Source organism: Kogia breviceps, chromosome 5 (assembly GCF_026419965.1).
Source record: "Kogia breviceps isolate mKogBre1 chromosome 5, mKogBre1 haplotype 1, whole genome shotgun sequence".
Classification (NCBI taxonomy): domain Eukaryota; kingdom Metazoa; phylum Chordata; class Mammalia; order Artiodactyla; family Physeteridae; genus Kogia; species Kogia breviceps.
The window spans coordinates 51,792,311-51,806,011 of record NC_081314.1 but is presented as its reverse complement, the minus strand read 5'-3'; the positions used below and the strand labels follow the sequence as shown (position 1 = coordinate 51,806,011).

General features: G+C 39.8%; 1 protein-coding gene across 4 annotated transcripts in view; it reads left to right on the top strand.

Annotated features, from left to right (window-relative positions):
• Positions 1-13,701, top strand: part of PDCD10 (programmed cell death 10) — a 64,212-nt gene that overhangs the window by 49,981 nt on the left and 530 nt on the right. The gene's annotated exons all lie outside the window — the stretch shown is intronic.

The following is a 13,701-nucleotide window of genomic DNA, read 5'->3' as shown; positions in this document are numbered from 1 at the left end:
AGTTAACATATTGAACTCTCCTTACCTGTCATTCACTTACTTTTTTTTTTTTTTATATACTCCAACATCTTTATTGGAGTATAATTGCTTTACAGTGTTGTGTTAGTTTCTGCTGTATAACAAAGTGAATCAGCTATATGTATACATATATCCCCATATACCCTCCCTCTTGGGTCTCCCTCCCACTCCTCACCCAGAAATCCCACTACTGGGCATATACCCTGAGAAAATAATAATTAAAAAAAGTCATGTACCACAATGTTCATTGCAGCACTATTTACAATAGCCAGGACATGGAAGCAACCTAAATGTCCATGGACAGATGAATGGATAAAGAAGATGTGGCACATATATACAATGGAATATTACTCAGCCATAAAAAGAAACGAAATTATTTGTAGTGAGGTGGATGGACCTAGAGTCTGTCATACAGAGTGAAGTAAGTCAGAAAGAGAAAAATACCATAGCCTAACACACGATATGGAATCTAAAAAAAAAGAAAGAAAAAGAAAAAATGGTTCTGATGGACCTAGGGGCAGGACAGGAATAAAGACACAAACGTAGAGAATGGACTTGAGGACACGGGGAGGGGGAAGGGTAAGCTGGGACAAACTGAGGGAGTGGCATGGACATATATACACTACCAAACGTAAAATAGATAGCTAGTGGGAAGTAGCCGCATAGCACAGGGAGATCAGCTCAGTGCTTTGTCTTCCACTTTGTGACCATTTTTTATTTCTTTATTTAATTATTTTCCTGCTTTTCTTCAAGATCCTTTTAAATTTTTATCCAAGTCTACTCTCTCAGGCACCTTGTAATTTAACCTTTATTTTTTTAAAATTGGAGTATAATTGCTTTACAATGGTGTGTTAGTTTCTGCTTTATAACAAAGTGAATCAGCTATACATATATCCCCATATCTCCTCTCTCTTGTGTCTCCCTCCCACCCTCCCTATCCCACCCCTCTAGGTGGTCACAGAGCACCAAGCTGATCTCCCTGTGCTATGTGGCTGATTCCCACTAGCTAGCTATTTTACATTTGGTAGTATTTATAAGTCCATGCCACTCTCTCACTTTGTCCCAGCTTACCCTTCGCCCTTCCCATCTCCTCAAGTCCTTTCTCTACATCTGCATCTTTATTCCTGTCTTGCCCCTAGGTTCTTCAGAACCATTTTTTCTTAGATCCCATATATGTGTGTTAGTCTATGGTATTTGTTTTTCTCTCTTTGACTTACTTCACTCTGTATGACAGACTCTAGGTCCATTCACCTCACTACAAATAATTTTATTTCTTTTTATGGCTGAGTAACATTCCATTGTATATATGTGCCACATCTTCTTTATCCATTCATCTGTCAACGGACACCTAGTTTGCTTCCATGTCCTGGCTATTGTAAATAGAGCTGCAATGAACCTTGTGATACATGACTTTTTTTGAATTATGTTAACCTTTATTTCTGGTGTAGTTTTTTTCTATTTCTTTCCCACACCAACCAACTCTCATTTCTCCCTATTTTCATGCATTTGAGTCCTTAGTACTTGTATTTCTGATTTAGTCTACTTTTTCATATATCACACGCTTATTTGAGGATATTTTATTTAGTTGGGGTATACTGGCTCAGTTTTCTTTAGCTGCTTCTTTTCTTTCATTATTTTTTCAAGGTAGGGGGATTTTCAGCAGCAAAAATAAATTGTGTTGCTGTTGGGGAAACAGGAAGCCCAGTGTGCCTTGTTTCTTTTCTATTACCACCAGATACTTAATTTCCCCTTCTTATTTTCTTCTTTCCTTCTCTGCCTGTACAGCAAGCACTGTAGCTTGCTGGTCATTGAGTGGAGCTGGGTCTTAGTGTTGAGATGGAGATTTCTGGGAGAGCTTTAGCCGTTTGATATTACGTGGAGCTGGGAGGTCTCTGCTGGACCAATGTCCTGAACTTGGCTCTCCCACCCCAGAGGCTCAGGCCTGACACCTAGCTGGAGCACCAAGATCCCGTCAGCCACACGGCCTCAGAAGAAAAGGGAGAAAAAAAAAGAAAGGAAAAAAGAAAAGAAAAGAAAGGAACAGAAAGAAAATAAAGTTATTAAAATTAAAATTTTTTTAAATATTATTAAAAATAAAAAAGTAATTAAAAAAAGAAAGAAGAGAGCAACCAAACCAAAAAACAAATCCACCAATGATAAGAAGCACTAAAAACTATACTTAAAAACGAACAAACAAACAAAACGGACCAACAGAACCCTAGGACAAATGGTAAAAACAAAGCTATACAGACAAAAGCATACAGAGAATACACATACACACTCTCTGAACCTGTTCCCTGTCTGCAGAACAGAGTCAGGGTTAGCACTCTTTTGCTGGGAGGATAAGTGCATGTAAAATGCCCGGATCCAAGCCCCTACTGAAACCAAGCAGGACCCAGTGGGACTCCTGGACACAAAAAGCACTAACATATTTCCTACGTTTCCCTTTTTTTCTGATAGTACTCACAAGCCCTACATGAGTTACTTGGTTTCCTCCAGACTCCTCTCTTGAAGGAAACTGCCCCAGCCATGGTCATTGCTGAAGGAAAGGGATCTTGGCTACTTTTATGTGACCCTCCCTATCAACACTGATTGGAACAGGGGTGGAAAGCTTATCCAATGGCAAAAACTACTGGGGCTGGCTTTTGAGATGGCCAGTCTGAAGTACAGCTCTGCTCCACCGTGATGAGCTGGTGATGAGCCGGGCCACTTCAGACCCTTGCTCTAAATTCTAAACTAGGTAATTCTGAAAATTGGTTGGCCATAGGAGAGGAAACTAAAATAATACAATGAAGTCATGAAGCAGAAGACATATAGGCCAATGTTAGGAGGAAACAGAGACCACCAGTAAGGATTAGGCGGAGAAAATTGATCAGAGGATAAGTTGTCAGTTTGTAGTGAAAAAGTAGGGTGTAGAAACACAAAAACAAACAGCAGAAGAGTTGCTCAAGTTCCATTTAGGTGAAAATTCAATTGACTGCTTTTGAGATAAGATAATCCAATTCCCAGCCTTGCTTTTGTTCCAGAATAACCTTCCACTACTGCCTCAAACTCGGCTCTACTGTGAAGGCATACCTCGGAGGTTTTGAGGGTTCAGTTCCAGATCACCACAATAAAGCAAGTCCCCAAAATTTTTTGGTTTCCCAGTGCACATACAAGTTATGTCTACACTATACTGTAGTCTAGTAAGTGTGTGATAGCATTATGTCTAAAAAAAAAGTACACACCTTAATTTAAAAATAGTTTATTGCTAAGAAGTGCTAACCATCATCTGAGCCTTTAGTGAGTTGTAATCTTTTTGCAACAATAACATCAAAATCACTGATCACAGGTGACCGAAACAAATATAATAATAATGAAAAAGTTTGAAATACTACAAAAATGACACAAAGTGAGCAAATGCTATTGGAAAAATTGCTCAACACAGGGTTGCCACTTTGGCTTTTACAGCTGGGAATCACCCAGCACCCTTCCTCCCGCCCAGGCACCCAAGACCGTGTCCATTCTTCAGCACAGCCTGCATCTCATAGTACTGGTTATTCATTTCTGCAAAGTCATTTGCAACAGGGAAGTACAGGTGCTTGAATTGTTGCAGTCCTTAGTCAGACTCTCATTTTTCTTAGGTCCAGTATACATAAACTCCTTATAAGTCTTGGAGTTAATATGGCAAGGGCGATTCTACAAAAGGCCAAATGCCAGGCATTTCTGAGACTTGAAAAAGCTACTGAAACAGCCATTAATTTTTTTCTAGCCATCATGCAAGCAGTTTGGGTTTCCTACCCAGCATCCCTTCCCTGTCTCTTCCTTGGTAACAAAACCCTGTTTTCATACAGAAGAACATTGTACCCAACACCAGGCAAGATAGCCTGTTTTTCCCAGACTGCCTCATAGGCAGAAATGACCACATGACAAATGACACGATTCTGGCCAATGAAACCATAAGTGGAAGACTGTTTGGGGCTCTGGAAAGGCCTTTGTTTTTACATGATAAAATAGGAAACGCGTTCCCTTTTCCTTTCATCCTCAGGAAGTTGATACTGGAGTCACTTAACCAACATCAGCAACTGTCTTTTTCTAGATTTCTAGCTATATTAAAACAAAAAAACAAAACAATCCCTCTTGCTACTTGCAAGCTAGTACCTTCCTAATACAAACAATTAGGAAGATGATAACATTTGTCTTGTTAGAGAATACTGGAGAATACACAAGGTTAAAAGTAATAAGCACAGTTTTCGACTTGCTGGACCTAGGTTTCTGGGAACCAGCTAACTGTGGTGTCCACAAACCTTCATTTTGTAAAACATGCTGTATTTGTGAAGCACAATAAAACAAGGTACGCCTGTAATGCATTACTTCTCCAGGAGTGCCCAGTGTGTCCCTCTCTTCCTCTTTTTAATCACACTATACAACAAACCCCCATTACTTGACTACGTAAGTGAGTTTGGTTTTTATGACCCAAATAGCCTGACCTACGTTGCCTAATGGTTAGTGTTTGGGTAGCTCTCTTTGTGGAGTATTGATATTTAGGTACTCGTATTTATTTTCCTAACACAGTATTCTCGTAGTGTCTTCAGTACTGTGAGATGCAGGCTGTGCTGGAGAATGGACACGGTCTTGGGCACCTGGGTGGGAGGAGGGGTACTGGGTGACTCCCAGCTGTAAAAGCCAAAGTGACCCCAAAGCCACTGGCTTCCCTAAGTGAAGATGTCCTCACACACTCAGCTGGATGACAGTGGGTGCTTCCCCTGCTGAAGCTCAAATCCTGAAGTTGGTACTTTTATCTTGAAAAAATTTTAAAGCTACAGAGCTGTAAGAAGAGTACAATAATATACATCTCTGTGTGTAAGTCTGTGTTTAGAGTTGTTATATATGATCATTATTGTTGAGCCAGTTGCAGACATTACAGGCATCATGACCCTTATCCTAAATACATTGCCATTTATCTCTAAGGACAAATACATTCTCTTACATAACCACGGGGCAGTTATCAAATTTGGAAAATTTCATATTGATTCAATACTATTTCTAATATACAGTCCATACGTAAATGTTGCCTTTCCTCCTAATGCTGTTCCCTACCTTCACTCAACCCCAATTCAAGGAGCCAATCTGGGATTATGAGTTGCATGTAGTTGCCTTGTGTTTTCAGTTTCAATGATTCTTTATCATTTCATGACATTGACATTTTGGGAAGAGGATGGTTGCATGTCTTATGGAATTCTATCTATTTGGATGTGTCTGTTTACTCATGAATAGATTCAGTTCTAGGCTTGGCAGGGCTATTGTGGAAGTGATGCTGGGTCCTTCTCGACACACCACATCCAGATGCACATGATGTCAGTCTGTCCCATTATTGGCGATGTTAACTCCAATAACTTACTCCACTGCAAGGTACCCCTTTTGCTTCTGTAATGTAAGTAATCTGCGGGGAAGATACTTTGAAATTGTGTAAATATTTTATTTTTTAAGAAACTTTAATCAATAGATTATCTTTTCCTGAATCAATTATTACTAAAGTTGGTTGTGAAATAGTGATTTTCTAACTCTATCAAGATTTACCTCTTTTTATTCCCTATGTGTCCACTTCCTTCCTTCCACCCTTTCCTTCCTCCCTTCCTCCCTCCCTTCCTTCCTTCCTTGTTTCCTTCTTTCCACTTTCTTCCTCTCTCTCTCTCTACATATATATATATATATATATGTAGAGAGAAATATATATGTAGAGAAGAAAGTGGAAAGTATATTTGTATACTGATACATATCTCTCTATATATTTGTTTGTATCAGTATAGAATCATGGACCCTTCTTAAAAGTTCTTGGTGTTGCCCATTGCTGTCATTACTCATTTTGTTGCTCAAATTGACTCCAGTTTGGCCAGTGTGAGTCCCTTTTTGCCTTCACCGATTTCTTTTTGATGTGTCTATCATTTTTAAAGCTTTTTTTTTTCTTTTACTGTCTAGCAAACAAGATATCCAAGGTTTATCTTGTACTACTTCTGCCCTGGTTCTGGAATCATTTAGTTCTCCAAGGAGAATCATATTTAGAAATGACCTGGGCTAAATGTGCTTATTGCATTTGAGTTGTCTTAGCATTCAGAGCTAGGAAATAGGTGGTGTGTGTGTGTGTGTGTGTGTGTGTGTGAGAGAGAGAGAGAGAGAGAGAGAGAGAGAGAGAGAGAGAGAGAGAAATTAGTTTATACTGATATCTTCTAATTCCAATGCAACAGCATAGAGTTCTCCTCACCTCTTCCCATTCCATATTTGTATCTCCCTTCTGCTACAATGAAAACCCTGATTCCTAACAAAATCAATGTTCATTTATTTGTGCAACCCTGTAATACACACAAAATAGTTTCAGAATAGTTTTCAAAATGTCACTGCAATGAAGAAAACTATTAGAGTTCAAGATTCTTTGTAGTTCTTTTTGTCCTTAAATTGAGGTTATATAGTCAAGGTCCTATGCTCATTCTCTGGACTGGTTTTGTTTTTTCTTTCCTTGTGGTTATGTTATGCATTTGGTTGGGTACCCTTGTTTCTATTTGTGTTCAATTTTCATTTTTTCCCCTATCTTATTTAATTATTTTTATTTTAAAAAATATTTAAACTATTAAAATGATTTCTGAAATCTAGACCATACAATAAGGGGTTTCAGAATTGTGCTGATGCTTATTCTGGATTTTTGTCTCCTCCACACTTATCAAATACTCTATCTTGTATTTCTGATACTTTTCTGGGATAAATAAAAACCATCATCAGCTGTCAGCTTTATTACTTCAGTTGTCTCCTAGTTGATCCTGCCTCTTTTTGACCAAGTGATTCTGAATTTTAGTTGTACAGTGGAATCATCTGAGGAACTCGAAAAATTATTGGTGCCTGGTTTCCACCTCCAGAGATTTAATTTTTTTAGTAAATTTATTTTATTTATTTATTTTTGGCTGGGTTGGGTCTTCGTTGCATTGCGAGGGCTTCTCATTGCAGTGGCTTCTTTTGTTGCGGAGCATGGGCTCTAGGTGCACAGGCTTCAGTAGTTGTGGCTCATGGGTTTAGTTGCTCCATGACATGTGGGATCTTCCGGACCAGAGCTTGAACCCGTGTCCCCTGTAGTGGCAGGTGGATTCTTAACCACTGTGCCACCAGGGAAGCCCCCCACCTCCAGAGATTTTATTTTATTTATTTATTTATGTGTTTATTATTTTTTGGTACACGGGTCTCTCACTGTTGTGGCCTCTCCCGTTGCGGAGCACAGGCTCCGGATGCGCAGGCTCAGCCGCCTGAGCAGCCATGGCTCACGGGCCCAGCCGCTCCGTGACATGTGGGATCTTCCCAGACCGGGGCACGAACCCGTGTCCCCTGCATCGGCAGGCGGACTCTCAACCACTGCGCCACCAGGGAAGCCCACAGAGATTTTAAATAATTGTTCTTAAGTGGAACTTGGCATTGAATTTTTAAAAAGCTGTCTAGATCACTTAAAAACTACGTAGATGAGAACCACTGGGCATCAGTGATCTTCCATGAATGTACATCTCATCATGTTACTTCCTCTGCTTAAGTTTTCCATAGCTTCACTGCCCTCAGCATGAACACCTGGCTCCCCAGCACAGCTGTCATGATCTAGACCAGCTCACTTCTCTAGCCAGACTCCCACCCCTTCCCCCAGCCCTCCTTCCCTATGCTGTATATGAACCATCCACACTAAATTATTTTTATCCCCAGGAATCCACCATGAACTCAGTCACCTCCAGACCTTTGCACATATTGTTTCTTCTATTTAAACCCCCTTCATCCTATTCTTTATATGGCTAATACCTACTCATCATTTGGGAGTTATCATAACTATGACTTTGTTTTCAATGCATCTTCCTTTCCCCATCTTTCCAACTCTGGATTAGGAGCCCTGTATGTTCTTCCTTGAATCCACCTCTTACCCTGCTAGATTGTAAGCTTCATGAGAGTAGGAGCCAGTCTTTCTTTGTCACTTTATAGCACCAGTGCATAACACTATGCGTGGCCCACACTATCAATCAGTGTCTGGGGAAATGTGTGAGTAAAGAAATCCATTTGAACTGTATTCTTTTGACAGAATCCACTTGCCATAATCAACTGCTGAAATCTCCACTGCTAATCCAATGAGAGAAGCAGGTAGTGTTGGGCTCAGAGTGTGGCAGGTGGGCAAATGCTTGACTGACAGGTCCATTAGTTGGTCCATATGATAATTTAATTTATCATCAAAAAAGTATTTATGATGTCAAAAGACATGTCCTGGGTACTATGGGTACAAATGCAATAATATTACCTAGGACATGGAATAATTTCTTTTCCTGCAGAGCTCGCAGGGCTCTTATGCTTTCCCCTCCCCTCTTTCTTAAAATTAGGTACTAGAAGAGAACTTCAAGATCATATGATTTAATCTTTTAATTTTACAGATGAAGATTCTGAAACCGGAGAAGTTGAGTAACTTTCCCAAGGTCATGCAGCTGGTTATGATCATAGATTTGTATCATTTTTCTCCTTAGTTGAAAAATCTGACTCACTTCCCTAAATTTAGCATCCCACTTGGTAAATTTGTGTTCCTGACCATTACCACTGCTCTATTTTCCCAATAGGTAGATAAGCTTTTTCCTGAGCTGTAGAGGATGTGAACAGAGTAATCAAACCTCCTGCCATCTGCTCTGGACATGCCTAACTCCCTGCCCCATTCCAGAGTGCTTTTTTTTTTTTGTGGTACGCGAGCCTCTCACTGTCGTGGCCTCTCCCGTTGCGGAGCGCAGGCTCCGGACGCGCAGGCTCAGCGGCCATGGCTCACGGGCTCAGCCGCTCCACGGCATGTGGGATCTTCCCGGACCGAGGCACGAACCCGCGTGCCCTGCATCGGCAGGCGGACTCTAAACCACTGCGCCACCAGGGAAGCCCCAGAGTGCATTTTTAAAGCTTGCCTTTAAAGGACGTCATGTTTTTTCAGACATTGTCAAGAATTAATTGTGAAAATTATAAAACCAAAATATGTTGAGTAAATTAAGATCTATTTTCTCTGACAGCATTCGGTCTAGGCAATGATTGCAAACATTCCATGTGCATTTTCTAAGATGCCTTCTCTATGGGTACACGTGCAACAATTGATTTAGGAGCGTATTTCTGATATTAATTTGACCATTGCTGTTTCTGCCGCAGAAAAATAGAGGCCTGTGGTCTTCAGGGCTTTCATCAGAGCACCGTGTCTGGGAGCATTCTGTTCTGGGAGAAATATTGTGGTGGCAGTGTTCTCTCTTGGGATCACAGCTTTCAATCTTTTAAAGTGCAGTTTGTCTCAGAACTTTGATTTTTACAAGTTTTGACTTTTTCTATTTCTTTGCTTTCCTAGACAGAATTTCTTAGAGTAAACAAAGGTGAAATGGCAGCATTTTTCATAGGAGTGTGGATTTTTCTGATTTTTCTGTGTGTTATAAGTAAAGGATTGGTCCGGGGGCAGGGGGGAAAGAAAGTATGAAACAGATAAAAAACATATATTTGTTGCCAATCCATTCCACTTTCTGCGATCTCCTTTTTATTTATTAAAACATTCATTCAGGGACTTCCCTTGTGGTCCAGTGGTTAAGAATCCATGCTCCTAAGGCAGGGGGCCTAGGTTTGATCCTGGGTCAGGGAACTAGATCCCGCATGCCGCAACTAAGACCTGGCGCAGCCAAATAAATGAATAAATAAATATTAAAAAATTAACCACTGCACCACCAGGGAAGCCCAAAAATTAACTCAATAAGTATTTATCAATATTTTGTGCCTACTGTGTACCAAGCACTGTGCTACGTGCTTAATATTATATAATATTATAATAGTATATTCAACATAATTATATAATATATTAGCATATTATTGTATTATAGTGATTATATTTACATTTTTATTAGCTTAATAATAACAATAAATTTATTAATAACATACATTTCTATACATAAACAGTTTTTCTTGTATTACCATATAAACAATTGTAGTAATTTCCAAGGGCTGCTGTAACACAGCACCACAGACCGAGTGGCTTCATTAAACAACAGAAATGTATTATCTCACAGTTCTGGAGGCTGGAAGTCTGAAATCAAGGTGACAGCAGGCATGCTCCCTCTGCAAAGCACTAAGGAGAGATCTGTTCCAGCCCTCACTTCTAGCTTCTAGTATTTCCTTGGCTTGTGGCAGAGTAATTCTAATCTTCACATGGTATTGTGTGTGTGTGTGTGTGTGTGTGTGTGTGTGTGTGTGTGTGTGTTTATGTACAAATTTCCTCTTTTTATAAGGATACCAGTCATACTGGCTTAGGGGCCAACCTTAGTCCAATATGACCTCATCTTAATTTAACTAATTGGCTCTGCAATGACCCTATAACAAATAAGGTCACATTCTGAGGTATCAGGGCTTAGGACTTCAACATATGAATTTTGGGGATACATAAAGCAACAGCAACTCCAGTGCCACCTCTTCCAAAGCCATCTTTGCTCCATTCACAATGCCCCCTGAAATATATTTAAGCAATCTCTTTCTTAACCAAATCCACGTAGTACTTCATCTATAACATTTATTTTACCTACATGACTCGTTTTTTAGACTTTATGCCCTTTACGGTTAAGACCCATGACTGATAAGCATTGGTATCATGACAATGACGCCCTACACATGTTAAATGATGTAAAAATATTATAAAATGAATGAATGAATCAACCAACAAATCAATATTTACATAGCTCTATCTGGTTGGCAGATGTTTCACATACATGATCTTCTTTGAGCCTTAAAGCAAGTCTTTGAAGTGGGTTTGTAGGAATTATTATCTCCACTTAATGACTGAGGAAACTGAAGCCCAAAGGTAAATGTCCAGTGTTACATGGACATGGTAGGACTACATTAAGATCCAGGTCTCCTGACTCTGACCTTAGAGCTCTTGTCCCCTTACATGTTATCTCTTCTGGAGATATTTTTATCTCTCAGTTACACCTCTGCCACCCCAGGTAGTGACCAGCGCTGTGGCTGCCCATGACCCTCCCTTGCTTTGAGACAACTTGTCTAGAAGCTCCCAATCTTACACTCTTATATGGCTCCTCCCCCTCTGTCTTTCTTCTCCTATGTGCATATGCATATGTATATGTTTACATGTATGTATCCTCCCTTGAGGCTAAGCCATCCAGAGAGTGCTTTCCTTCTAAAACAGAGTTTTATAAACAACACATCTGATTCTGGGGATTTGGGCACTTGAAGAGTAAGAGGCTCATGTTATGACGGATAGTGGTAACACCGTTGTGGTGATGGGGAAGAGCTATTTCTGTTGTTCTTAAAGTAGGTTCAGTGGGGCTTCCCGGGGCTTCCCTGGTGGCGCAGTGGTTGGGAGTCCGCCTGCCGATGCAGGGGACGCCGGTTCGTGGCCCGGTCCGGGAAGATCCCACGTGCCGCGGAGCGGCTGGGCCCGTGACCCATGGCCGCTGAGCCTGTGCGTCCGGAGCCTGTGCTCCGCGGCGGGAGAGGCCACAGCGGTGAGGGGCCCGCGTATCGCAAAAAAAAAAAAAAAAAAAAAAAAAAAAAGTAGGTTCAGTGCCAAGCAGACCAGATCCATTAGAGGAGACTTCTGTAGCTGCCATTATCTCTAACTAATTCTAAGGCAGAAAATGTTTTTTCAAAGTGTTAAGTATAACACACACACACAATAAGCATTGTTTTTAATAACTAACCTTGAATATATTGATATGGCTTTGATCTCTCTGGGATGGATTTAGATGTAAGAACTTCCTAGGAGCAATGAAAATGGTTATAGAATCTCAGCTTCAATAGAAAATGTCATGACATGGTTGATTTTGCTTCATTCTGTTTTACAATTACAATATTCAAATCTCTCTGTGAACTCCTACCCAATCAGAGTTTGCAGGGAATTTCCCTTTCTCTGACTGTGTACTAACATTAATGCTAATTCATGTGCATAAAGTTTTACAATTTACAGACAGCTTTCATCATATTATCTCATTTTAACCTTAAAACTATTCTGAAATAAACAATATTACTGTCCTCATTTTGAGAAATGATTCAGCTTGCCCAAGAAATTAAGGATTGAAAGTGAGAGAATTAAGATTTAAACCCGGTGTACTGAGTCCAAATTCTTAAGTTCCTTTGACTTTATTACCAAGTATATGCTTTCTCGTTTCTCCACTTTTCACACATCTCAGCTCCCAAACTGGATTAAAATTTACTATGGTGTCTAGCAGATTACTCTGTACAGGGTTCTACACTGTGGAGTACATAGAAGGATTTGAGTTTTGAATTACAGCTTTGCTGGGTGATCTTAGACAAATGATTTAATGCATCTAAGCCTCAGTTTCTTCATCTGTAAAATGGTGACCATAATGGTGCCCATATCATAGAGTTGCAAAGAGAATGAAATGAAAAAATGTGTCAAGTCTTAGCAGAGACCATACTATGATATTATTATATTATATAATTTTCAAGTTGTGTGAAGTTGGGCAAGATACTTAATCTTGTTTGGTACCATCATCAGTAAAACAAAATTGGGGAAATATCAAGTGTCTTGCAGCGATATCATGAGGCTTAATAAAATTATATTTGTGAAAGTGCCTAACACAGTGTTTAACATATACTAAGGACTCAATAATTCTTAATTTCCCACCTACATGCTTTCCTTCTTTCTTCAAGGAAGAAATCAATAAATGTTTACTGCATTTTCGGTGACTCCTTTCATGCAATGATTTTGTGACTACTTTTTAGTGCTTCTATACACGGATGCAAGTGTTCAATATCAAGGTGACTTTGACAAACTGTTCTCAATCTCCAAATGGAATAAAATGCAGTGTCCTCTTAGAGCAGAAACATAAAGGAATTTGGTAGTTCAGAGTAATTGCCCAGAAAGTGGCTCCCTCGTGGAAATCCCACTGCCAAACAACAAGCCCATGTGGAACTTTGAATGTGGACACTAGATTTCAAAGACAAGGATTTTTATGTTAAAGCAAAGAGGACTCAAAAAGGGAAGGCCTATGAGCATTTGCATAAAAAAGATTGAATTTGAGAATATTTTTAAGCACTTATTCTCAATATTCAGTTCAGTGGATCCTAAGTATCTACTGATAATATAAAAATCGCAGTTGCTTTTTTCAAATGAGTAGGAATCTTAAGTCAAAAATTAGGATTTTCCTAGGGCTTCTCTGGTGGTGCAATGGTTGGGAGTCTGCCTGCCGTTGCAGGGGACACGGGTTCGTGCCCCGGTCCGGGAGGATCCCACATGCCGTGGAGCGGCTGGGCCCATGAGCCATGGCCACCGAGCCTGCATGTCCGGAGCCTGTTCTCGCAACGGGAGAGGCCACAACAGTGAGAGGCCCATGTACCACAAAAAAAAAAAAAAAAAAAATAGGATTTTCCTAATTTTACCTTCCACTTCCGTATATTTTAAAATTTGGCTACAACTGCTTGCTTAGACTAGAACTTGACATATAACAATTTGCAATTTACTGCAAAAGGATATATTTAGTTATTTCAGGATATCATTATTTCATGAATTCTCAGTGTTTACATTCTTGAACAGCCTGAGAAATGCTGTTATAAAAATATAGTTTTCTTACTTTAGACATTGTTCACCAGATCAAAAAAGGAAATATTTTGTTGCCTAAGAGTTAACAGGGGACCTGCTTTCTCCAAAGGTAAAATTAA